Raw genomic sequence first — 27444 nt, 5'->3', positions numbered from 1 at the left:
TCATTACCTAGTATGTGACATTTTGTTACAGCAACTTAAATGAACTAAAATGCTTACTCTTCAGATGTTGGACATGCCAGCCTCCATAACTGCATGAGCAAATTTCTTAAAAATAGATCTCTCTTTCTCTATCCATCCACCCCTCCCCACATTCTACTGATTCTACTTTCCTGGAGAACCCTAAAACAATAGGCAGTGGGAGCCAGTATATAAAATTAGGAACAGGGACTTCCTTGGCAGTCCAGTAGCTAAGACCTCATGCTCTCAATGTAGGGGGCTTAAGCTTGACCGCTGGTTGGGGAACTAGATTCTACATGCTGCAAATAACACCCAGTGGAGCCAAATAAATAAATAAATATTTTAAAAAGAAAATATTATGGACAGACAAGTAAACTTTTGAGGTAAGAATTAAAAAGTAAAGAAGCTCCAGGTGGCCATAATTTAACAGAAATAAAGTCACTGCAATTGAGGAAACTGAGGAGAGTACATTATTGGTTGGGCCATTGTTCAGAAGCTATAACGTACAGACTAGAAAAGAGAAAATGGTAAGTTTGTGTCCTGAGACTGTGTTATGTGACTTGGAGAAGTTGACAGGGAAAATGGAGACAGATGGAAATCTAGACGATGTGACCTCACATACAAGAGGGATTTTCAGCGATGGTGATGGATCAGTGGTCTGCAAGGAGCTTGGTGATTTCAAAAAGATGCACATTTTAGGCAAATTGCCCTACCTGGCAACTCAGGCTGGTTGTGAGCCCTCATTTTCCATTCCTGAACTCATGTTGGGTGAAGTCTTGCAATTTTCAGCTGAGCGCTGACAGTCACTTCCACCCAGGGAGCTCCTGTCCAGGTTGGACGGTGCCTCAGACACAGGATTCTTGTATTTTAGTCTCAGAATTCCCTGACCCGGAGTGCACCTCTTCCCAATGGCTCCCAGGCCCACAGTGGAGTGCGATTCCACACATCCTACAACAAGAGGTATATCATCAAGACCATCACGAGTGAAGATGTGGCCAAAATGCACAACATCCTGAAGAAATACCACCAGAGAGAAGAAATCCAGCTCCACCCACCAGAACACCGACACAAGCTTCCCTAACCAAGAAACCTTCCAAGCCACCTGTACAAACCCACACACAGCAAGGAAACTCCACAATAAAGAGAACTCCACAAACTGCCAGAATACAGAAAGGACACCCCAAACTCAGCAGTATAAACAAGATGAAGAGACAGAGGAATACCCAGCAGGTAGAGGAACAGGATAAATGCCCACCAAACCAAACAAAAGAGGAAGAGATAGGGAATCTACCTGATAAAGAATTCTGAATAATGATAGTGAAAATGATCCAAAATCTTGAAATCAAAATGGAATCACAGATAAACAGCCTGGAGACAAGGATTGAGAAGATGCAAGAAAGGTTTAACAAGGACCTAGAAGAAATAAAAAAGAGTCAATATATAATGAATAATGCAATAAATGAGATCAAAAACACTCTGGAGGCAACAAATAGAATAACAGAGGCAGAAGATAAGATTAGTGAACTAGAAGATAGAATGGTAGAAATAAATGAATCGGAGAGGAAAAAAGAAAAACGAATTAAAAGAAATGAGAACAATCTCAGAGACCTCCAGGACAATATTAAATGCTACAACATTTGAATCATACGAGTCCCAGAAGAAGAAGACAAAAAGAATGATCATGAGAAAATACTTGAGGAGATAATAGTTGAAAACTTCCTTAAAATGGGGAAGGAAATAATCACTGAAGTCCAAGAAACCCAGAGAGTCCCAAACAGGATAAACCCAAGGTGAAACACCCCAAGACACATATTAATCAAATTAACAAAGATCAAACACAAAGAACAAATATTAAAAGCAGCAAGGGAAAAACAACAAATATCACACAAGGGAATTCCCATAAGGATAACAGCTGATCTTTCAATAGAAACTGGACCAAGAAGAAATAGAAAATCTTAACAGACCCATCACAAGCACGGAAATTGAAACTGTAATCAGAAATCTTCCAGCAAACAAAAGCCCAGGTCCAGACAGCTTCACAGATGAATTCTACCAAAAATTTAGAGAAGAGCTAACATCTATCCTACTCAAACTCTTCAAGAAAATTGCAGAGGAAGGTAAACTTCCAAACTCGTTCTATGAGGCCACCATCACCCTAATACCAAAACCTGACAAAGATGCCACAAAAAAAGAAAACTACAGGCCATTATCACTGATGAACATAGATGCAAAATTCCTTAACAAAATTCTATCAATCAGAATCCAACAAGACATTAAAAAGATCATACGCCATGACCAAGTGGGCTTTATCCCAGGGATGCAAGGATTCTTCAATATCCGCAAATCAATCAATGTAATACACTACCCAGAGGGATGGTATGGGGACGGAGGAGGGAGGAGGGTTCAGGATGGGGTAAAAAAAAAAAAAAAAATTGAAAAATAAAAGCCATATGATTATCTCAATAGATGCAGAGAAAGCCTTTGACAAAATTCAACATCCATTTATGATAAAAACTCTCCAGAAAGCAGGAATAGAAGGAACATACCTCAACATAATAAAAGCTATATATGACAAACCCATAGCAAACATTATCCTCAATGGTGAAAAACTGAAAGTATTTCCCCTAAAGTCAGGAACAAGACAAGGGTGCCCACTTTCACCATTACTATTCAACATAGTTTTGGAAGTTTTGGCCACAGCAAACAGAGCAGAAAAAGAAATAAAAGGAATCCAAATTGGAAAACCCTAAAGACTCCACCAGAAAATTACTAGAGCTAATCAATGAATATAGTAAAGTTGCAGGATATAAAATCAACACACAGAAATCCCTTGCATTCCTATACACTAATAATGAGAAAATAGAAAGAGAAATTAAGGAAACAATTAAATTCACCATTGTAACGAAAAGAATAAAATACTTAGGAATATATCTACCTAAAGAAACTAAAGACCTATATATAGAAAACTATAAAACAGTGGTGAAAGAAATCAAAGAGGACACTAATAGATGGAGAAATATACCATGTTCATGGATCGGAAGAATCAATATAGTGAAAATGAGTATACTACCCAAAGCAATTTATAGATTCAATGCAATCCCTATCAAGCTATCAACAGTATTCTTCACAGAGCTAAAACAAATAATTTCACAATTTGTATGGAAATACAAAAAACCTCGAATAGCCAAAGCAATCTTGAGAAAAAAGAATGGAACTGGAGGAATCAACCTGCCTGACTTCAGACTCTACTGCAAAGCCACAGTCATCAAGACAGTATGGTACTGGCACAAAGACAGAAATATAGATCAATGGAACAAAATAGAAAGCCCAGAGATAAACCCACACACCTATGGACACCTTATCTTAGACAAAGGCAGCAAGAATATACAATGGAGAAAAGACAATCGCTTTAACAAGTGGTGCTGGGAAAACTGGTCAACCACTTGCAAAAGAATGAAACTAGAACACTTTCTAACACCATACACAAAAATAAACTCAAAATGGATTAATGATCTAAACGTTAAGACCAGAAACTATAAAACTCCTAGAGGAGAACATAGGCAAAACACTCTCCGACATACATCACAGCAGGATCCTCTATGACCCACCTCCCAGAATATTGGAAATAAGAGCAAAAATAAACAAATGGGACCTAATTAAACTTAAAAGCTTCTGCACAACAAAGGAAACTATAAGCAAGGTGAAAAGACAGCCTTCAGAATGGGAGAAAATAATAACAAATGAAGCAACTGACAAACAACTAATCTCAAAAACATACAAGCAACTCCTACAGCTCAATTCCAGAAAAATAAACGACCCAATCAAAAAATGGGCCAAAGAACTAAACAGACATTTCTCCAAAGAAGACATACAGATGGCTAACAAACACATGAAAAGATGCCCAACATCACTCATTATTAGAGAAATGCAAATCAAAACCACAATGAGGTACCATTTCACGCCAGTCAGAATGGCTGTTATCCAAAAGTCTACAAGCAATAAACGCTGGAGAGGGTGTGGAGAGAAGGGAACCCTCTTACACTGTTGGTGGGAATGCAAACTAGTATAGCCACTATGGAGAACAGTGTGGAGATTCCTTAAAAAACTGGAAATAGAACTGCCTTATGACCCAGCAATCCCACTGCTGGGCATACACACTGAGGAAACCAGAAGGGAAAGAGACACGTGTACCCCAATGTTCATCACAGTACTGTTTATAATAGCCAGGACATGGAAGCAACCTAGGTGTCCATCAGCAGATGAATGGATAAGAAAGCAGTGGTACATATACACAATGGAGTATTACTCAGCCATTAAAAAGAATGCATTTGAATCAGTTCTAATGAGGTGGATGAAACTGGAGCCTATTATACAGAGTGAAGTAAGCCAGAAAGAAAAACACCAATACAGTATACTAACACATATATATGGAATTTAGAAAGATGGTAACGATAACCCTGTATGTGAGACAGCAAAAGAGACACAGATGTATAGAACAGTCTTTTGGACTCTGTGGGAGAGGGAGAGGGTGGGATGATTTGGGAGAATGGCATTGAAACATGTATAATATCATATATGAAACGAGTCACCAGTCCAGGTTTGATGCATGATACTGGATGCCTGGGGTTGGTGCACTGGGATGACCCAGAGGGATGGTACCTGGGAGGGAGGAGGGAGGAGGGTTCAGGATGGGGAACACGTGTATACCTGTGGTGGATTCATGTTGATATATGGCAAAACCAATACAATGTTGTAAAGTTAAAAAATAAAATAAAATGTAAAAAAGATGCACATTTTAGAAACTGAATATGGAAGAGAACGTTACCTTATTAAGAGAGATTGCAAGGGAACTGATACCAATGGCCACAAATTTGCCTATTTATTGGAGCAGCTCCAGAATTTAATATAGAGTAGGTTCAATGGCAACAAAATGGCTGGAAGGTAAACAGTGGAGTGATCTGGAAGCTGAATTTGCATAACAAGCAGTGTTTTTACTTCATATGTATGTTTTATGTCAATATGAATAGCAAAGCTTTCTAAAGATGCTTATATCCACACTGCTTAAATTTGAGAAAGCATCAACCTTCTAGAGATTAGTATATTGCTGGAGCTACAGAAGCACTGATGGAAATCCCTGGGATCAACTGCCCATTCCCATCAACTCCTTGGTATCACTGAAAACAGATGTGACTGCCTTTGCCTTGATGTGTGATGGGTGATAGGAAATGGTGTGGATGGTACAACCTCCTGGCCACTTTAGCTTCTTCTGACCCTTTGCATAGTTCTGGTTTCTAGTGACTGAACTTGCCAGAAGTTTTTAGAGCCTGAGAGCTAGTCAAAGCAAGGGTATGGGTTTGCTTTAGCATCCTTAAAATTGACCTTTTGGGTTGTTTTCAAGTTCCTTTCACATCTCAGCTTCTTTTAGTCTAAAGCTCTTTTTTAACAATAGTTTCAATTTGCTTTGAAAGAAGTGGTGACAAAAATATTCTGGGAACTCCAGGACACCTGATGCTATGACTCAGTCCCTAGTGTTAAACTATCTTTTTCACTGGCTTTGGAGGGGTGATTAGCCCTGAATGAGAGATATCATCGAAGTGTTGTCCATTATGGGGGGTGTATCCCAGAAGATCATATTTAAAAACCCTTCTAATTAATTCATATATCACTGTTGTGAATTACTAAAATAAGACCCGAGTCTGCTGTAAGAAATTCAGCAAATCAATCAACATATAATTGCTGAGCTCCTATACAAGGTTTCTATAAATGTGAAGAATAAAAAGATCTGTTAGGATCCTTATTCAGACTAATAGGGGAGGAAAAGAATGACATATGAAGAAGCAAAAATAAATAAATACACAAATAATAAAAATAAATAAACATATCAAGCAGCATATGGCAATTATTGTTAAGAAACTGAAGAGATGGTTATGGGTTGTGGACTTGGGAATCGCCCGAGAGAATGTGAGAACTGAGAAACTGAAGTATAGATAGGAATTAAATAAGGTTAGCTAAAGGAGGAGGGCATGGATGAGGGCATGATTATATAAAGTACACAAAGAGAGTTTAGCTCTAGAGTTAATGTAATGAAGTTTGAACTTCATCCTGTCTAAACTGGAAACCCGTTGAAAAGTTAGTATGTAGAAAGAAATATGGAAGTGAGAGTTTAGGCATATCAGGCAAATGGTGGAGTGACTAATATAGTTGCAGTTAGGATATTCTTGCCAAATATCCTGAATTTGATGTTTGGCTCTGCCATTTGTAAGCTGAATGACTTTTGACCAGTTACTCATATCTCTAAAGCTGAATTTCTTATCCAAAAAAAATTTTTAAGGGATAATAATAGCATCTTTCTCATCATGTTTTTATAAAGGGTAAAACACTTGGCACAGTGTCTGGACCAGAGAAAGTGACAATATAAATAATGACCATCATTACATTGCTGGCAAGAAACTTTTGAAAACAAATGATGGAAGTGGAGAAAAAACTGAATGGAAGGAAAAATGAAGAGCTGGCAAGACTAGTCTGGATGCAGGAAGTAAAAGAGAATGCCATATCAAAGTGGATTCTGGGTTTGGGGCCTGAGAAAACAGGAGGTACCACTAGTATTCACGAAAAATAATGCTAGTAGGAGGGATGCAAGTAACTTCTTCACTGTACTCACTGTCTCTGGAGAGGGACTGGAATTCTCCCCAAGACCACGTCAGACATAGGCATGGCTGCATAATCATCTCAGGAACTGGACTGGAACAGAAAATTGAGACTTTAAGGACTATGAAGGAGGATCATGTGTTGGAAGACATGGTAGAATAATAGGTGAAGAATGAGAAAGAGAAATAATAGAAACACAGACACTAGAATTAAGTATGAATAAAGGAACTGAGGAGCTTTCCAGGGGGCTCAGTGGGTGAAGAATCTACTTGCAATGCAGGAGACATGGGTTCGATCTCTGAACCAAGAAGATCCCCTGGAGGAGGGCATGGCAACCCACTCCAGTATTACTGCCTGGAGAATCCTACGGACAGAGGAGCCTGGGGGGCTACAGTCTGTCTGTTAGTTGCTCAGTCATGCCGGACTCTTTACGACCCCATGGACTGCAGCCCACCAGGCTCCTCGGTCCATGGGATTTTCCAGGCAAGGATACTGGAGTGGTTTGCCATTTCCTTTTCCAGGGCTACAGTCTATAGGACTGTAAAGAGTCAGACACGACTGAAGCAACTGAATACACACTCACGCAAAGGAACCAGGCACCAGGAGGAAACTTAAACCTAGAACTGGAACTGAAATTGAATAACACATCAGGATTATTTCCTAAGGCAAAACCTTTGCTCTTGTTTTTTTCTTTTAAAAGAACTTATCAACTTTTAGTAAATATTCAATGTATTGTGAAACATTTATAAAATATGTATAGGTATAAGAAATATCATAGTCAGAGAAGCAGCCAGGTTTTATGGAGTTTTTAGGGCATTCTTTAAATAAAAGAAGACACAACCAAGAACACAAAATTTGATACAAAATTGTTTTAGACAAGGACTTTCCTGGTGGTCCAATGGCTAAGGCTTCATGCTCCCAATGCAGGGGGAGCTGGGTTCGATCCCTAGACAGGGAACTAGATCCCACATGCCACAACTAAAAAGAATAAGAGATTCTGTGTGCTGCAATTAATATCTGGTGCAGCCAAATAAATATATTTTTAAAGTATTATATATAAATAGATATAATTAGAAGTAAAAAGGGCACTTCTTCAAAATTAAAAAAATAATTCACAATAAATCACAGAATTTTAAAAAGCACAGTGTTACAAATCCAGAAAAACATATTTATTTAGTGGTTTATTTTTGCTTTATTTTTAGTTGTGTGATGGAGAAATGCATCCCATAACTCCTCCATCATTAAGGGTTTAACTAAAGAGTTTGCTCTAGCTCTGGGTGTGATTTTGATGAGAGATGATTGTGAGGAAAAGAATGAGGAGGCAATGGTAGGAGGTGGGGCAGCCCTCAGATTGTTTCCTTTCAGTGCCAATCAAACAACACAACTTGGCACTGTGGCTGAGATTTAGCCTGAACCGTGCAATGCTTCTGCCTAGAAATCCATCCCCTTCAGAGTTAGTCAAGCCATGCTTTTGTATTTGCCCACCATGCTGAATTGTGATGTACAGTGAGATGAAGAAGCATGGGTGGGGAGTAGAGGAAGGAGGGAAAAATTAGGGGTGGGGGGGAGGTGGTCACAGGGTGGAATCTTTAATGATAAGACCTTTCCTTCTGGAAGTCCCAAATAGATAGCAGTGAAAACTGAGATAGATTTTGTAACCAGAATGTATTTATGTATATTTTGGTAATTTAAAGATAGGGCTTCCCAGGTGGTGCTGGTGGTAAAGAATCCAGCTGCCAATGCAAGAGATATAAGAGACATGGGGTGCGATTCCTAGGTTGGGAAGATCCCCTGGAGAAGGGCATGGCAACCGACTCTAGTTCTTACCTGGAGAATCCCATGGAGCCCAGTGGGCTATAGTCCCTAGAGTTGAAAAGAGTTGGACACAACTGAAGCAACTTAGCATGCACACAGGTAATTTAAAATGATAGATAAATGTATCTATTTATCGATTTGTCCATATATACAATGGAATACTACTCAGCCACAAAAAAGAGTGAAATTTTTGCCATTTGCAGCAACATGGATGGACCCGGAGGCATTATGCTGGGTGAAATAAATCAGACAGAGAACAACAAATGCTGTATTCACTTGCATGTGGAATCTAAGAAATACAACAAACTAATGAATATAAAACAAAAGATGCAGACCCACAGATATAGAGAACAAACTAGTGGTTACCAGTGGAGACCAAGATTATGCAATAGAGAGGTGGGGGAGTGGGAGGCACAAACTATTGTGTGTAAGACAGGCTAACAGGAAGTATTGTATGACACAGGGAATATAGCCAGTATTTTATAATAACTATAAATTAAGTATGACCTTTAAAACTGTGAATCACTATATTATACAGTATATCATACTTTGCATTGATCAATTTTTTTTGTGAAAAGAAACGAAGGAATACACACACACACAGAGATGCCCACATAAAACCATGTGGAAAGATATACATGAGGCTATTTTTTAAGTTACACTAGGGGAGTAGGTTTGGTATGGGAAAATGAGAAAGTTTTTACTTTTTTACTTAAGCCAGCTGTTTTACTGTTTACTATTTACAATGAATATCTATTTTATTGAAACAAAATTTTAAGACTATATATATAGTATATACTATATATAACCAGACACATGTAGAGTAGTGGCTAAGACCAGTTAAGCTGGAGAAACTATCAGGTATTCTCTTCTTGTAGCATCGTTATCAGCTGCTCAGGGAAGAATATTCTATTTCATCATAACTTATGATAAACTTACCATGGAATGTGTTGTATGAAAGGAGAGAATGTTGGCACTCCCCTTGATAAGGATGGAAGAGACTCTCGGACCTAACAATATGCATACGGTTAAGGCATTGCCACCTACTTTGTGGCATCTAACCACTCTTGGGCTCCCCTGGTGGCTCAGCTGGTAAAGAATCTACCTGCAATGTGGGAGACCTGGCTTCTATCCTTGGGCTGGGGAGATCCCCTGAAGAAGGGATCTTGTGTGTATGTGAGAGTTGGACTGTGAAGAAGGCTGAGCACTGAAGAATTGATGCTTTTGAACTGTGGTGTTGGAGAAGTTTCTTGAGAGTTCTCTGGACTGCAAGGAGATCCAACCAGTCCATCCTAAAGGAGATTAGTCCTGAGTGTTCATTGGAAGGACTGATGTTGAAGCTGAAACTCCAATACTCTGGCCATCTGATGTGAAGAGCTGACTCATTTGAAAAGACCCTGATGCTGGGAAAGATTGAGGGCAGTAGGAGAAGGGAACGACAGAGGATGAGATGATTGGATGGCATCGCTGACTCAATGGACATGAGTTTGGGTAGGCTGCAGGAGTTGGTGATGGACAGGGAGGCCTGGTGTGCTGTGGTTCATGGGGTCGTAAAGAGTTGGACACGACTGAGTGACTGAACTGAACTGAACCCACTCCAGTATTCTGGCCTGGAGAATTCCATGGACTGTATAGTCCATGGGTTTGCAAAGAGTCAGACACAACTGAGTGACTTTCACTTTCACTTCTGTGAACTAAAACTTTAGATTAAAAATCAAAACAAAACCTGGGCAAAGAATCTGTTCTACTTCTTGTCATTTAGATCATCAATCACACAGTAGTTAAATCCCAGCAATTGGCATCATATTAATCAGATCACGATGGCTAGCTTCTTATCTTTTACTCTCTCATTTTCTGATTTCTTTTCCAGTTCTTATTTAGCCCTAATTATTTGATAGCTTTTTCAATGAGCAACATTGAAATCTCCAGTCTTATTGAAAATGAATTATACTATGAAACAGTCAGAACAGTGATATTACAATGCTCCTCTTTATATATTTAAAGATTTTCTGAACAATATTAACTATAGCCTGTAACTTTAAGTCACATGTAGTCAGTCCTGAAAATGGAGATGTGCAAGTGGGTTCTAGATAATAATTCAGAGTGCTGAATGGTGCTAAAAATTTCCCGAGGGGTCAAAAAGCTCTCTTTGGGTTATTAGGGAAAGAAAACGGACTATTGTATGCACAAGGGATTTGGGAATGAAAGGTACTATAGAAATAATAGGACTAATTGTTATTACTTTATTAATTGTTATTCTGTTTTGATTTATTGCTTTCTATTTCCTTCAAAGATTTCAATTTTATAGAATTTTATGTAATTTCTTTTCTTAAAATCTTCACTTAATATCAATGATATTTTTCACCCCACTTCCTCTGATAGTTCAGTGCTTAGAAACCATATGACATTATAAGACAATAAAAATAATTTTCTGAGGTAAAATTTACTTTAAAGACAATGGTATGGCTTATAGTATACCTACCATTTTTATGTTAGATGAAGAAAAATATATAACACATGTAGACAGACATGCTGCTGCGGCTTAGTTGCTCAGTCGTGTCTTACTCTGTGTGACCGCATGGACTACAGCCCACCAGGCTCCTCTGTCCATGGAATTCTCTAGGCAAGAATACTGGAGTGGGTTGCCTTGCCCTCCTCATAGACAGACACATATATTTATATAAATAAAAGCTTATTTTTAAATTTGACTACAAAGTAATGTATCCTCATGATGGGTAATTTGGAAAACAAACAAAAGTATAAATAAGAAAATATTTTAAACATTTCTAAATATATCAATTAAACAAGTCCTTAATAGTTCAGTATATTTTCTTCCAATTTTTTCTTTTAAATATTTGTGTACACACATGAACATTCCATATCTTTTCAAAATTGGGATCATATTCTTTTTTTAGGGGAGGGGAATGCCATGTCCCATGACTTTCAGGATCTTAGCTCCCCAACCAAGAATTGAACCTAGACCTGGACAGTGAAAGCTCTGAGTTCTAACCACTGGACTGCCAGGGGATTTCTGAGGTCATATTCTAGCTATCATTTTATACCTATTCTTTAAACCCATTCTGAGCATTTTTTTTTCATGAGATTAAGCTTTATTTGTAAAAAATATGTTTAATGAATATATAATAGTCATCACATGGCTGTATTAAAATATCTATAAACATTTCATATTGTGTCAGTTGAAGTTCTGAAAGGAAGCAGGTGACCCAGTCAACTGATGCACTGGCTAGAATTAATAAAGGGATGCTTTGCAAGTGAGAGTTCAGGGCCAGGGACACCAAGAAAGGATGGCAAAGTACCCAGGAGCCATGCCACACAAGCCTGAAGAGGGAGAGGGAAGCATGGTTACCAGGATCTGAAGAGCTGCAGCCATCAGAAAGGGTCTCCAGATAGAAGCTTTGGTGGAGAACTAAGCTGCTCTCAACCCCAGCCTGGCAGGGGCTTGTGAAGTCAGTGCTCCAATTTCTCTCTGTTTCTACCTTCCAATCTCATGCTTCTGCTTACCACTGACCAAACCCAACCAGAAATCAAAGAGCAAGAGAATCAGCTGATGTTGAGAACAGAGATCTCGGTCACTGCCCCGGGACAAGAGTGGGAAAAGGTGGACAGTATATCTGAACTGGCAAATATTCAGCATACTTATAGTTTTCAGTGTTCCCCCGTCCCCACCTTTTCACTATTAGAGCAATAGACAGAAAGAAAGTCAGGTTGCTAAGTAGTGTCCAACTCTTTGCAACCCCATGGACTGTAGCCTACCAGGCTCCTCCATCCATGGAATTTTCCAGGCGAGAGTACTGGAGTGGGTTGCCATTTCCTCCTCCAGGGGATCTTTCTGACCCAGGAACTGAACCCAGATTTCCCACTTTGCAGGCAGACATTTTACCATCTGAGCCACCAGGGAAGCCAGAGCTTAGAGCAATAAGGCTGTGAGAAATACATTTGCAGGCTTGTTCTTCAGTTCTTTTAGATAAGTATCCTGAGAATGATCCATCAGACTGCCCTATCGATGATGTGATAATGGAAAAGTAAATTTGAATCAGGCATCCCATGCATGACTAAAATCATGTCACCTAATCAAGAATCAATTGTCCTTATTTTGCTCCATGCTGCTGCTGCTGCTAAGTCACTTCAGTCGTGTCCAGCTCTGTGCGAACCCATAGATGGCAGCCCACCAGGCTTCCCCATCCCTGGGATTCTCCAGGCAAGAACACTGGAGTGAGTTGCCATTTCCTTCTCCAGTGCATGAAAGTGAAAAGTGAAAGGGAAGTCGCTCAGTCGTGTCCAACTCTTAGCGACCCCATGGACTGCAGCCTACCAGGCTCCTCCACCCAAGGAATTTTCCAGACAAGAGTACTGGAGTGGGGTGCCATTGCCTTCTCTGGTTTTGCTCCATAGCTGATATTAATAGGACCCACAGCATAGGATTTTTTGGTTTCCTATGTAGGCGCATATCCCATGCTGCCAAACCCAAGTGGCATCTTATATTAGCAAAATGAGGCAAAGTCACAGACCACTGACCTCAAACCATCCATTTCAGAACTCTCTATTTCTGCCATTCAACAGAAAATAAGACAAAACCTCCAGGACAACAAAGGGAAGAACTCAGAGTTTTATATCTGTCCCTCATTGTTATTTTTCCTAAAAGGAACTCACTCCCTCCTCGAGGATATCTTCCCAACCCAGGGATCGAACCCAGGTCTCCCTCATTGCAGGCAGATTATTTACTGTATGAGCCATCAGGGAAGCCTAAAAGGAACTCAACATGTAGTTTTAAAGGAAGCCAGATTGCTGGAGAACATTTTAATCTTTATAGCATGGGTTTTCAAAGTGTGGTTGGATTTGGCCTTGCAAGTAGCTTATTCAGCATGTCCGATTCTTTGCAACTCCATGGACTGTAGCCCACTAGGCTCCCCTGTCCATAGGATTTCCCAGGCAAGAATACTGAAGTGAGTTGCCATTTCTTCCTCCAGGGGATCTTCCTGACCCAGGAATATAACCCACATGTCTTGCATCTTCTGTATTGATAGGCAGATTCTTTACTACTGCACCAGCTGGGTAGTTACCCCAATAACTTACTAACAACAACTCAGTTTTATCCAGACATACTAAGAAAGAAGCACATTAAAATGATGACTCAGCCATTCCCTTTTTATAGAATGTTGAATATGGTGGGGATCAAATCCCCTGCAGTTGCATGAAATGCTATTAGTATGAATTTTTATGATCTCTTCTGAAAAGCCTTCTGATAGAAAAAATACTATATAAAATTGTCTCTTTCACCATAGGAGAGAAAACCATTTTAACTAAATAAGAGAATATTCTTGTCTTTCCTAATCCATCAAAACAGCTAAGTGCAAGGGACAATTTCTTACCAAGGATTTGAGAAGATGGCAGCATGAAACTTTCACATCCCTCCTGATATATTACCAGGTTTGTGAGCACTGGGAAACTTTTTCTTCCTTAATTTCCTCTCAAGAAGTTCTTTAAAAGGCTGTATACAAATGGGAAGTCTCGAAGATCATTTTGTATATTGTACCTCAAAAAATCAATACAGTGACAGTGTAGCACTCAGAAACTTGGTGATTTGATTCTCTTATTTTAACTTCTGGAGCTGCTATAACAAAATCACACCAATATTCATGGACAAAATTCAATTTTTATAACAAACCTCTTTATAGAATCAACAGTGTAAGAATCCAGACAAGTTTTATATGGATTTCACATGGGAAATCTGATTTCCTTTCTTTTTCCTTATAAAAATGAATCCTAGTCCCAGTTTGATCCAGTAAATATAATTACTGAGAACTTTACAATGTATTACATGCTTTATGTATATTTCAATGCTTTTATTTGTATTTTATATACTTAGGGTAATTAAGGACATTCACCAAAGTGAAAGTAGTTGAAGAAGTATTTTAACCTCTTTTTCTGTTCTATGACTAAGAGGAATTCTAATTTTAATTAAATGAAATTAATTATTAAACATATTGAATACAAACTATGCTGGAGAGAGTGATATTCACATTCAATGTGAATGGCAAATATGCAGAGATACTAGGATGCAAATGGTATAGTCTCTGTTCTCAAAAACTTTAAAATCTAAATAGTAGGATAAGACAATAAGCATACTAATTACAAAACTGAATATTGTAAGAATTTTAAAATAGAGAGAAGAAAGAGGGAGAATCAATCAGAATTAAAATGCAGAAATGGGCCAAGTGATAGGAAAAGATTTACATAAGTGACACCTATTGGTAAGGGTTTGGGAGTTTGGGTATTATGCATGTTTGTATGTATGTATTTCTACTTTTTATTTTATAGAAATGTTAGAAGCACAGAAAGAGTATGGAGTTTTCATGTACCTTTCATGCAGCTTTCCCTAATGATGATATCTTATATAATTATAGCATCTTATTATCAAAACTAGGAAATTTACATTTATACAAGACTTAACTAAACTGTAGACATCATTAAGTCTTATTTCACCAGTATTTACATGTACTCATGTGTGTGAGTGGATTCCCTGGTGGCTCAGACCATAAAGAATCTGCCTGTAATGCAGCAGACCTGGTTTCGATCCCTGGGTTGGAAAGATCACCTGCAGGAGAGCATGGCAACCCACTCCAGTTATTATTGCCAGGAAAACCCCATGGACTGAGGAGCCTGGTGGGCTGCAGTCCATGGGGTCACAAAGAGTCGACCATGACTAAGCAACTAAGCACATAGTTCTATGAAATTTCATCACATGTAGATTTGTGGAACCATCAGCACACTAAGGACAGATCTATTCCACCACCATCAAGAAAACCCCTCTTGCTACCCTTGAACAGTCACCCCTTCTCTTTAAGTCTAACCCCTGGAAATCAATAACATGTTCATCTTGCCAATTTGGCATTTCAAGAATATTATATAAATAGAATCAAACAATATGCAATCTTTTGTGCTTGGTTTTTTTCATTTGGTGTAATATCCTTAAGCCCATAAGATCTACCTAAGTTGTTGCATGCATCAATAGCCCATTCTTTTTAGTTGCTGAATAGTATTCCATTGAATGGACATGTCACAGTTTATTCATCTATTTAACCAGTTGAAAAAAAGAGAAGGGCTGTTTTCACCACTGGGTTATTAAAAATAAAGCTGCTATGAATGTATATAGGTTTTGTTTGTGAATTTAAATTTTTATTTCCTTAGGACAAACATCTAAAGTGTGATTTCTGGGTCATAAATTGTTTAAAGGTATAATTTTAATAAATTTATAGTTATCCACCACTATAAGCATTCTTGTATAAGCATTATTTGTGAATATTCTTAGTGATTTCAAATAAGAATTAAAATTGCTTTGCCAGGGGGATATGCAGGTTTTAATTACTTTTAATAAATTCAAAAAAGTCAAGATAATTTCCAATATTTCACACCAGAATTATGTGAGCAGGTCCATTCTTCAATTTTGAAATAACATGAGTATTATCATTTAAAAGTGTCACCAACCTAAAGTCCAAAATTGGTATCCCGTTTTCAGTTGCATTGTGATTGCTTATGAGGAGAGTATTTCTATTGAATAGTTGCATTCTTTGATGAACTTCCTATGTATCCATTTCACCCAACTTTTGCATGGGGATTTTAAATTTTTTCTTACTGATTCTTAATACTTATGTGTGTGTATTTACACAAATAAAATAATATTGCTGAAAGTCTGTGTTTGCCTTTTAATCTTTTTAAAAATGCTTTTTGACATCCATACATTTCATGCCATTAAACAGGCCAATCTAACATCCTTTTTTAAATTTATGGTTTTTGCACTGAATATTATGCTTAAAATCTTTGCCCACATAAAGATTATGATTTCCAGCATTTTCTCTAGTAATTTTACACTTTTTATTTTAAACATACATCATTATGCCATTTGAAATTTATTTCAAAAGAAAAAAACAGATAAAGAACTAACTTTACTGTTTACCAGCTTTAGCCAGTGGTCCTAGCACATTAAAAGAATTTTTGTTTTCCCCATTAATTTAAAGTGCTATCTTTATCATACACCAAATTCTGTATTTATTTAGGTCTATTTCTGAATTTATTCTTCTCTTTCATTGGTCTCTTTTTCTATTCATGTATCAGTATTATATTTTATTCAATATTGACTTTGTGATACATTTTATAATCTATAGGTTAAGTTCACAACCATTACTTGATCAATTATGAAAAAAGTCACATTGGAATATGAGGATTTTTACTACAGTTAGTAAAATGTTTAGATATATGTGGAAATGATTAACATCTTTTCAATATGGAAAATTTTCATTCAGTCTCTTAATAAAGAAGTATTGCATATTAGTTGCTAAGCTCACACCTAGATTATTTTATTTTGGGGTGTCATTATGAACTGATCATTTTTTCATGTTATGTTTTCATATTATGTTTTGACAAGTTATGCTAATATTTGGATTAGTTTTCCATTAATTCATACATGAGATTATGCTACAGTGGGGTTTTGCTAATTGTATATAAATACACTGTAAAGCTCTCCTTCATTCTTTATCCTCTAAAACCATTTAGGTAGCATGAGAATGGTTTATTCAGGGAGCAGGAATAAACCTGAATGGTTTATCTGGGGAGTGGGGATGGGAATCTTCTCACACAGCCAAGCAGGTTGGGTACCTAGGGCAAGGGGAGAGTCCTTCCTTGATACCTCTCTTCATTTCCTATAAAATTATTTGTTTCCTGACACAGTCTCTTCTTTAACACACTTTCCTGTTTTGCTTATATGTATTTTCTTGGAAAATAATCCATTTTCTTTAAGACTATTGAAAATTTTTTAGCATAGAACTATACAAACTATTCAATTTGTGATTTAGTAATTTTTAATAAAAAATTAGAGCCACTAATTGAATTCTTTCTGACGATAGTATTATGCAATTAGAAGCAAACATTAAAATATCTTTTCTCTAGGTCTAGTGAAAATTTTTTCTTTTCTTTTTTTTAAATCGATTTCCTTATTTTCCCCCAAAGAGGAACACTGAACTCATATCTGTTTCCACACACCTTTTTCTCTCCCTTGATTGTGATCTCTTTCACATCCTGTCTCTTCCACTCCCCTTTTACCTCAGTTATGCCCAGCCTTTTTTCTCCTTCTCTCCACCTTCAAAAAGCAATTATAATTTAGAAAGAATTCAGACTAACACATTCCCAAAAAGCTTCAGTTAATATATTCCTCACCACCTGAGCAGAATCATGATTCCTGTAAAGAAACAGACTCTGTGATTTCTGAGAACTCTACAGTCTGGCTCAACAGGGACCTTTCAGTCAGTTACATATGTCGGGGGTTACCTTGCCAAATAGACAGAGGCCAAGTGAAGTAAGATTACTTACAAGCTCTTTCCCTGGATACTCTTCTGCCTTCTAGCCTCGGTTATGTTTAGCTTAATAAATATGGACAGAAACAAGCAATTTGGAATGAAAGATGGAAGTATGATTCCAGCTAATGTACAGAAGCTGTATTCATAGAGAAGACCTCATGGAGCCTAAGGGTATACTTGCCTGTTCTTTTTAACAGGTTATGATACAACTTGACACTTTACTACTCTTCAAGTTGGGGGCTTTGGGATACAAGGGAAACAAACTGATTCAAATCACTACAAGGAAAGATGTTTAGTGAAGGATGCACATAGTAGCAGAACTAGCAAACCACTAGGGCCCGAAGCTGTAAAACATTTTGCATAAATTGCTCTCCTATCCTCCGAGAAATGGTTCCTATCTTGAGTTAGGAACCCAGTTCCCATCAATACCTCCCCTGCTGTGCCTCCCAAGAAATGCATCACCTGATCCCTACCACCAAGGAGCTTGGAGTCAAACTATATGACCTCTAAAATAAGAAATGGCCTCATGATTGCTAGTTGTCTGAAACCCCACAGCAAAAAGCTTATTAATAGCAATGCCATTTAGTGGAATGTTTTGTATCTGGTGACTAACAGAGGTAGGGACAAGCAAAGTAAAATTAGAAATTGTAAGGGAAAATATAAAATGGATTTTTTTCATCAGTGTTGCATTTACTGTATTTTTTTTTTTTTAATCTCAGTACTTACTTGACAAATATTTTTTATCCCTCCCTCAGCTTTCAATGCCGCTTAAAGAAAACATCCTAGGATGTGTATGATTGTGCTCTAATTACAGTTGAGGGCACAGTGGCATGTGATTGTGGTATAATAACTAAAGCCCTGGAGTGCCTTTTTATTCCATTAAAAATGACCTTAGCTTTGGATCACAGAGCTTTTGCATTGATTTGTCTCTTTTGTGGTTTCCTCTCCACAGGTCTGCTTCCCCATACAGGGTGATGCATTGAATTGTGACACATGGGAGTCAGTGAAATTAACTATCTTTCCCGTGAGAAATAATTCATCATTCAGCATTTGCTATTAACATGCCTCTGCTGGGAGTGAATGAAGTCACATGAAGAGTATGGAAGTGGTGGAGCAGATGGGAATTACATAAATATAATTTAGTGCTCATGATGGAGACAACAATAATTTTCTCATCTGCAAACAGGAGGCATTTGGGCGGCAGAAAAGGAGATGTTGATACATTCAGTTGCTGTAAAAAGAAATGGCTCTAATTGCTTCTATGGAAATCATACCTATTTGAGGCTAATTTAAATTTTGTTTTCTGCCTGTCTCAATAGCGTATTCTAAAAGCTATGATTAATATTGGACCTGATCATGTCCTCTAGTAGGAAGACTGCCCCGATTTCTCTAGAATTGATAACGTACCTCTGCTCTCAGCACAGGCAGTGCGGGTCTCAGACCACTGCGCCTCTGGACTGGATTCTCGTTTGGGGGAGCAGGAGCTAGAAGGGGTGACATGAGCTGGGATCAGTCAAACCAGTTTAAAAAAATATCTATGAAGGGCTTCCTGCAAGCCAGATTTTGTGCATGCGATGGGGCCACAGCATAGATGAGAAAGCCCATGATGCGTATCTTCTCCAGCTTAGAAAGTATCCTTGAACCCAAGAGGACATGGGCCAAAGTGTCCACTGAAGTATTGTGTATAATAGAGAGAATTCAGAAGTGAGCCAAATGCGTATCAATTGAAGACTTGCAAAATAAACTATGTGATATCTACACAGTGGAAAACCATCCCGAATTTGTAAAGACTGAAGTAGATTTACACGTGGAAAGATATCTAGGGCCTCTGATGCTAGAGAATAACCAACTCTACAAAGTGATATATCCAGTAGGAAATGCTATGTAAACACACAAGATACTTTATATTTTCCTCCTAATCATCAGATGCATACAAACAGCTCTGAAAAAATATTCTCCATAGAGGGTCCTCCTGTATGGTGGCAGGAGTGCTGTTCACACTGGAGACGGGTCATTTGGTGACAGTCTGGTACCCCTCTCTCATGGCCCTCCACCCACCTCATGACTCTGGTTAACTTTAGGGAGTGAAAGGGGACAGGATTAAAGGTAATTGTCAAAGGGAACTTTGGTATTATCTACAAAGTTTTAGTTCTTAAAGGCAATTATGTTAATAAAGTAAATGTATATTAAATGTTAATAATTCAATAGTAATGTGTAACTTCTGCTTTGGGGATGCCAATGATCCAGAGGAGAAACATGTGTGTAATTGGGGCTTCCCAGGTGGGGCAGCGGTAAGAATTTGCCTGCCAATGCAGGAGATGCAGGAGACGCAGGTTCAATCCCTGGGTTGGGAAGATCCCCTGGAGGAGGAAATGGCAACCCACTCTGGTATTCTTGCCTGGAGAATACCATGGATAGAGGAACCAGGCAGGCTACAGTCCAAAAGGTAGTAAAAGAGTTGGACATGACTGAGCATGCATGCTCTCTAACTCTAATAATGCTGATGCAAAACAAAGTGTGGTCCTTGCTTTCCTTGACAACTATTTGTGGTAGGGATATGGGAGGGGTGGCAGAGATCTGTCTCTCTGCTTCTTGGAGGAGTAGGGATTTAGTGAAAGTGTCCTCAGTGAAAGAAGACTTTCTACTCCACAGCCTTCTGGGCAGCTCTGGTAGTCTCACTAGCTGTCATCCATCAACCCAACCATGTCAGGAGACGTAATCCAGGGGACAAGAGGAAGGGTCTGGTGGAAGAGCCAGAGGACGGTTCTAGCCTGTACTCATTAGGAATGAAAGTAAAAGTTGCTCAGTCGTGTCTGACTCTTTGCAACCCCAAGGCCTATACAGTCCATGGAATTCTCCATGCCAGAATACTGGCAGGGGTAGCTGTTCCCTTCACCAAGGCATGTTCCCCACCTAGGGATCAAACCAGGTCTCCCACATGGCAGGTGGATTCTTTTTACCAGCTGAGCCACCAGGGAAGCCCATTAGGAATGGCTTATCTGCAATTAAATAAAATTAACCCTGGCTATCTAAAGCCAAGGAGAATGAATTGGTGGGTTATTAGAGGTTCACAGTGTCCACTGGAGGCTGGAGGACTAAACTTGAAAAATATAGACAGGAACTAAGCCCATGGAGGCAGGAGTTGGGGTGGTAATGATGCGGGAGAGTTCAAAATCTCTCATTCAGCAACAGCTGCCTGAACACGAATAAGATCTAGTAACCCCATCATCTTTGTCCTGGGTTGACTCTGATTGGTTCAGATTAGGTCACATTGGCTGTCAGAGAGGAGAAAGGGAGAAAACTGTCCTCAGCTAACACAGTGGATGATGGTATCCATAAATACAGTGCTAGGAGTGAGGGTCCCCCAAATAGGAATAGGGTGGGAAGGATGGAAAGTCCAGAGAGGCAGTGGTTACTAACTGGTTACTTAATAAGTACAAGGTGCTATTCTAAGCACTTAATATGGTCATTATTTAACTTAATAATTACAAACTCTGTCAGTTACATATTATCACTGCTATTATTCCTGTGTCACAGAGGGATTAAAAAACTTTCTCCAGATGGCAGATACGGACTTGGTGGTCTAGCTCCTAAGACTATATTTTTAATTATCTGCTACTGCAGATATCCATTCTCTGTCCCTTCCTTGCCTCCTGCCCCCCATCCCACTATTTCCCATAGGAATATGGAACATTTTAAAACATTGAATAGGAAATGTGTAAGACACATTATCCTTAGAGCAACCCAAAGGGTTTTCACAGCTGTAATCTCAGTTCTGCTTGTCACATCTCCAAATTTAGGGTGAGAAAATATTTTGATTATTTTTTATATTGTTAAAGGAAGCAATTATAAATTCTATGACTTGCCTAAATGCCCTCTTGATTGAGCACTAAATTGAGACAAGAACTCAGAACCGCTCAACTATCATTCATCCCTATTGTCAGAAAATAATAACTTCCTCCTTCAGTGAAGTTTCTAAAGCCAGTCCTCATTTTAAAACAGACTCTATAAACCACGCATCAGGTTAATTCATTAATCTTCCTTGTTTAAAACTATCCAGGGGTTCCCATCACATTTAGAATACAAACTTAACTCCTACTCAGGGCTATGAGCATTACAGGAGGGTCCCTGCCTCTGGGCCTCATCTCTTTCCACTCTTTCCCATGTTCTTTGTCTTCCTCTTATTTCCAAATATTCCAGACTAGCTCCTACCTTAGGACTTGAATCACTGTTTCTTCTGCTAAGATCCTCTAGAGAAGGGAATGGCAAACCACTCCAGTACTCTTGCCTGGAAAACCCCATGGACAGAGGAGCCTGGGGGGTTACAGTCCACAGGGTCTCAAAGAGTCAGACATGACTGAACACATGACACGTATCATCATATCCCTCTGCTAGGAATGCTCCTGGCCTACTCTTCACATGGCTGACTTCTTGCCCTTCAGCTCTCAACTTAAACTACATCTGGAAGACAACTTTCCTGACTAATCCTGAACTAAAGTAACCCTATCTCCTAATCCCTCCTCCCTGTGTTAATCTCCTGACTGATAGCATTTATTAGCCTGAGATTTTCTTTTTTATCTATCAGCTTATTCTTGAATGATGGAGTCTCTTCTCCATGAATGTAAAGTCCCAGAGGGCACCAATCCTGTCTGTCCTATATAAGACCATCTTTCCTGGTGGCTCAGAGGTTAAAGCGTCTGCCTGCAATACGGGAGACCTGGGTTCAATCCTGGGTCGGGAAGATCCCCTGGAGAAGGAAATGGCAACCCACTCCAGTATTCTTGCCTGGAGAATCCCATGGACGGATAAGCCTGGTGGGCTACAGTCCACAGGGTTGCAAAGAGTTGGACACGACTGAGCGACTTCACTTTTCCTTTCCAGCCAGCACCCTCAAATGTATGTGGGATACAAGTGATCATAGAATAAATTTCCAGTCTTCCCAAAGATCCAGGTTTTCCCTTTACCTCCCAAAGGTCAAATAATTATCTGGATGGGCTTGGAAAAATTCCCCTACTTTTACAGTTTGAGAAGCTGGGAAAAAATTTAAAGTAACCTGCTTGAGTTCACAGCAAGTTTGCAGCAAACATGAACTGAAATCTGAGTGTTTTCCATTCCCTAATAGAGCTCTACTCAGCTCCCTGGGCTGCCTACACTCTCAATGAGGAGCAGAGGTGACCTTTGATTTATAATCTCTGTGGCGTCATTATGAGAGGCAATGTGGATACACAGAGATGTTCCCTCTCTGGATAAGAATATCTTATCACTGGGATGGCTGGGCACCTGAACTTATGACAGCAACAGGTCTCTTTCGGCACTTCCCATGTACTATTTTAAGAGCTTATAGTGTAGTAATCTACACACTCCTCATACAACACCTATTAAGTAGATACTATCATCATCCCTATTTATAGACAGGAACAGAAGAATTTCTCAACTTCTGTTGAGAAACAGAAGTTAGGGAACTTGCCTAAGATTACATGGTTAGTAAAGTTATGGAGTAGGATGGTTCAGACTCAGGTATTCTACTCCAAAGTGCTTGGTTTTAACCCTGAGCACTGTTCTGCCTGCTCTGGCCATGAGGTACACTTTGTCCCCCTGAAACATCAAATCAGAGTTTCCATTAAGACAAAACAGTTAAGAACTCTAGGTGAACTGGGAAGCAAATAGGAATAAGTAGTGCTATTTTATCAGTGCAGTATTGGCAGAACTGTCTTGCTTTTCCAGGCTTTAATTTTCTTTGTACAATGGTCCTCCATAAATGGCAATGAAAGAAACAGAACAAACACCATTGAGTCACTAGCTTCCGAGGTACTGAGTGGTGCTTTTATTGATGGCAGGTGTGTACAGCTTCCTGGAACATGTTGTTTGTGAATAAAGATATCTTTCTGGCATTAAGAGAGTACAGAGTATGTGGATCCTGCTGGCCTGGGAGCATGACACAACTAAATAATTGATTAAAGAGGGATGGCTCCTCTGCCTCTCCTCGTGGGCCAGAGTGCTTCATTTAAGCTGCTCTCTGCAGGCGGAGATGGCAGCTGGACTACAGCATGGCTCCAGCAGAGTCACAAGCAAAGTAGCACAACAGCATCTCTCTCACCTCATTAGGAGCAAGCAGCCCCTTTAGGTCAAAAGCTCTCTGCTTCCTGACTGAATGGGGACAATTTCCTAGGCTGCAACTGTTGCCACATTCCCCTTCTCAATTCCATTAAGTTTGAGTTATTGACTTTCCATTCTGATTGCCACTGAATTTTTTTTTTTTAAATAAATCAGAGAGAGAGTCCAGAAGGACGTAGGATCTTGGATATAAAAATAAATAAGCTGTCTTCAGAAAGATCAGAGGGCCAAAAGGGTATCTGGATGAAGTATTTCATTTGGTAACACAGTTTGTTGATGGCAGGGATGAGGTATCTTCCTTTACTCTTATTTTTTAAAAACCAGATAGGTGTGTAAGTTTTGGAATTTTCCAGCATACCTTTAACTGCTTTGATAGTGAAGTTTGGCCACAAAAGACGTCCTTATACTCCTTCACAGTCACATTTCAGATCGACTCTATTTAAAAGTGACAAACTAATTGTTTCTCTGATATTTTCTAAAGTAATATAGACCTATTGATACTCAAGGATGGATAGCTGGGCATGGTCGGGAATGGGTGGGTCAGAAAAGGGTTGTCAAATCTGCTTGGGGTTGAACCTTCATGAAAACACTCCTCTTTCTATTATTGCATAGCTGAAACCCAGCATGGGGGTGCTTCCTGGGTAGCTCAGCTGGTAAAGAATCTGCCTGCAATTCAGGAGACCCCAGTTCAATTCCTGGGTCAGTAAGTTCTCCCGGAGAATTGGTAGCCTATCCCTAGGGAAGGGATAGGCTACCCACTCCAGTATTCTTGCCTGGAGAATCCCCACGGACTAGGCTACAGTCCATGGGGTCACAAGGAGTCGGACACGACTGGGTGACTAAGCATAGCATAGCACAAAACTCAGCTCACATATAGTAGGTAAACATCCAGTCTTTTCTTACGGAAATAGTTCTTAGTTTAAAAAATTATCATGAACAATTAACTGAATTACTGCTTTATAAGTTTATTAAGTTACATAGTTGCCCAATATTCCCAAACTAATTAGCAACTATACAAAATTCAAACTATTTTTTTCAACTCCATTTCCCCCAGCACCTCAATAACAAAACCACCGGCAAACTAATATTCACTGTAGGAAGCACACTTGAGAGACCATACAAATCTGCCCTTTGGACTGGACAAAAATGTTCTGGAAAGAGCAACTTTAAAATGGCTCAACCCAAATAGTAGAAATAACACAGAGTAGGATTTTAGAGACTCGTATCTCCTTCTAATTAGCTGTCTGTCTTTTGGCAAATTGTTCAGACCCTCTGACCTTCATCTCTCTCAGCTTTAAACTGGGAATGCTAGCATGTGCTGTCTGCAAACCCCTTAAGGTTGCTGCAAGTATCAAAGTGATATTTGTAAATTAAAATATGCTCTCCAAATGCAGGATGTTATAGACCTTAAATAGCTAAGCTATGTATGTGTCAAAGTTTTGTCCTTGGGGTCTCATATTTCTCTAAGTGAAGCTATCTGATTTGTCTTTCAACATTTTTAAAATATCAGCCTGAGAATTAAGAAAATAAAAGCAAACAGACTTTTTGGATTTTTATTTCCAAATTCAACCTGAGAATTGAAATTTCTGGCACTGACTAAATACCACTTACGTCTGTCTAGTAGTGGTGTCAATCAAAATGGCAATATTCCAAGTCTGTTAGCGTCATCATTAACAGACTTTTCCTTACACTGCCAATCATAAAATTTATTGGTGCTTTAAAAGGAGTGAAAAAATGGCCATTTTCTTTTCCTGCTAAGGTTTCTGTATACTCAGTTCTGATTCTTTGAATTAAATATAAAGTAGCAGTGAATATTTTAATAAGATCTCTGCCTCAGAAAATATAAAACCATAAAAATATAGGCAACAGAATAATTTCTAGAGATTAAATGCAAATATGGGGTTAATTATTCTAGCAAAGCCAATTAAAAAATAAATACAAATATTTTGCTGCCTCCATAACTCATCTTCCCCAGAAAATATGAAGGTGAAAATCTCTGTGTGTCTCATTAAACCAATGCTTCAAGTTTCCATTTTCAATCCACTTAGAGAATCATAGAAATTCCAAATTTTCATATACAGAAACTGCAATCACATGATCCATTGTCTTGATGTTTATGGTTGACTTTCCCCCACAAGAAAGTCAGACAGTTAAGAACATTAAAAATTGTCCTTCAGAGGGACTTCCCTGGTGGTTCAGTGGTTAAGACTCCATGCCTTCAATACAGGTGACAAGGGTTCAATCCCTGGTTGGAGAACTAAGATCCCACATGTTGCACAGTGTAGCCAAAAAAAAAAAAAATTGTCCTCCAGAGAAGGTTCTGGTCTAATACTTCACTCTGTAAAGTGGTCAGGGAAGATCTCTAACACCTAAACAGAAATCTCTCTTGAAAGAAAGACTATTCCATAGGTGATGGACCCACAGAGATGCATATTATTATTCCTTGCAATGGTTCAGTGGAAAGAGACCTTGATCTGGATTCGGAAGAGAGGTTTGAGTTCCAGCACCAACCTAAAGGCTGAGTGGCCTCAGGCAATTCACTGAACTTCTCAAGACTCAGCTTCCTCCATCTGTGAGATATGAGTAATAACAGCTTAACTCAGTGTTGTTGAGAGAGTCAATTCAAACAGATCTGTGCATGTCTCCTCTGTCCATGGAATTCTTCAGACAAGGGTACTGGAGTGGGTTGTCATTCCCTTCTCCAGGGGATCTTCCTGACCCAGGGATTGAACCCATGTCTCTTGCACTACAGGCAGATTCTTTACTGTCTGAGCCACCAGGGAAGCCCGAATGACAGTGGATTCATTAAATAATTTCAGTCCTTTCATTGCAGCTTTTTAAAAAAACAAACCAAAAAAAAAAAAACAAACCAACAATCAAAAACCCAGAAGTACAAAACTGGTTCATCCAGTTCCCATTTATGAAGAGAAACTGCTATGAATCAGATTAAAAGTGAAGGTCACTCCAACTTAATATGTGTATGCATGAATGTGTGTGTGTGCGTGTGTGTGTGTGTGTGTGAGCATCTTAGTTGCTTAACTATTTAACTGCTTAATCAGTGGGGCAGAGATGAAATTCATTAGAGTGGAAATTGTAATCTGTGCTGCTGCTAATTTGCTGAGCCTCAGACAACCCAGTGCAGGCCAGTTCCTCTCCTGTAAAATGAGTGTGTCACACTGGCTAACCCATGAGTCCCTCCAAGTATCCATGATACACTGACAAGGGGAAATCAGTAATCTACCTACATCATATCATAGCTGAAAAATACCTTGCCATTCTCTGCCACACCACTTATAGTGAATTTAAAGTTGATTTACTTTATATAAATGTTATTGTATGAGATATAAAACAAATGAAGCAGAAAGAAGAGAATGAAAAATGTGCTTCTCTCTTGGTCATTTTCTCTGTGGGGGTATACTGTGGGCTGGCATAAGTCCAAATGTTACAGCTTGTTCCTTGTCTGGTGCCACTATAAACC

General features: G+C 38.9%; 1 long non-coding RNA gene and 1 other non-coding gene across 2 annotated transcripts in view; one reads left to right on the top strand and one right to left on the bottom strand.

The window, feature by feature from the left end:
• Nucleotides 1-6678: 6678 nt before the first annotated feature.
• The window catches only part of LOC138989200 (uncharacterized), a 63507-nt gene continuing 42741 nt past the window's right edge, over nucleotides 6679-27444 (bottom strand). Inside the window, exons 2-3 of the long non-coding RNA XR_011465453.1 lie at nucleotides 19260-19336; nucleotides 6679-6759 (exon numbers count right to left, since the gene is read on the bottom strand). This is a non-coding gene — a long non-coding RNA (uncharacterized lncRNA). The remainder of the gene's footprint in view (nucleotides 6760-19259; nucleotides 19337-27444) is intronic.
• Nucleotides 9429-9554, top strand: LOC138989264 (U6atac minor spliceosomal RNA). The gene has a single exon (XR_011465508.1). It is a non-coding gene; the product is annotated as a U6atac minor spliceosomal RNA (small nuclear RNA).

The sequence above is a fragment of the Bos mutus genome, chromosome 9, assembly GCF_027580195.1.
Source record: "Bos mutus isolate GX-2022 chromosome 9, NWIPB_WYAK_1.1, whole genome shotgun sequence".
In the NCBI taxonomy this organism is placed as follows: domain Eukaryota; kingdom Metazoa; phylum Chordata; class Mammalia; order Artiodactyla; family Bovidae; genus Bos; species Bos mutus.
The sequence above is the reverse complement of the archived record's forward strand: the minus strand, read 5'-3'. Positions and strand labels throughout refer to the sequence as shown.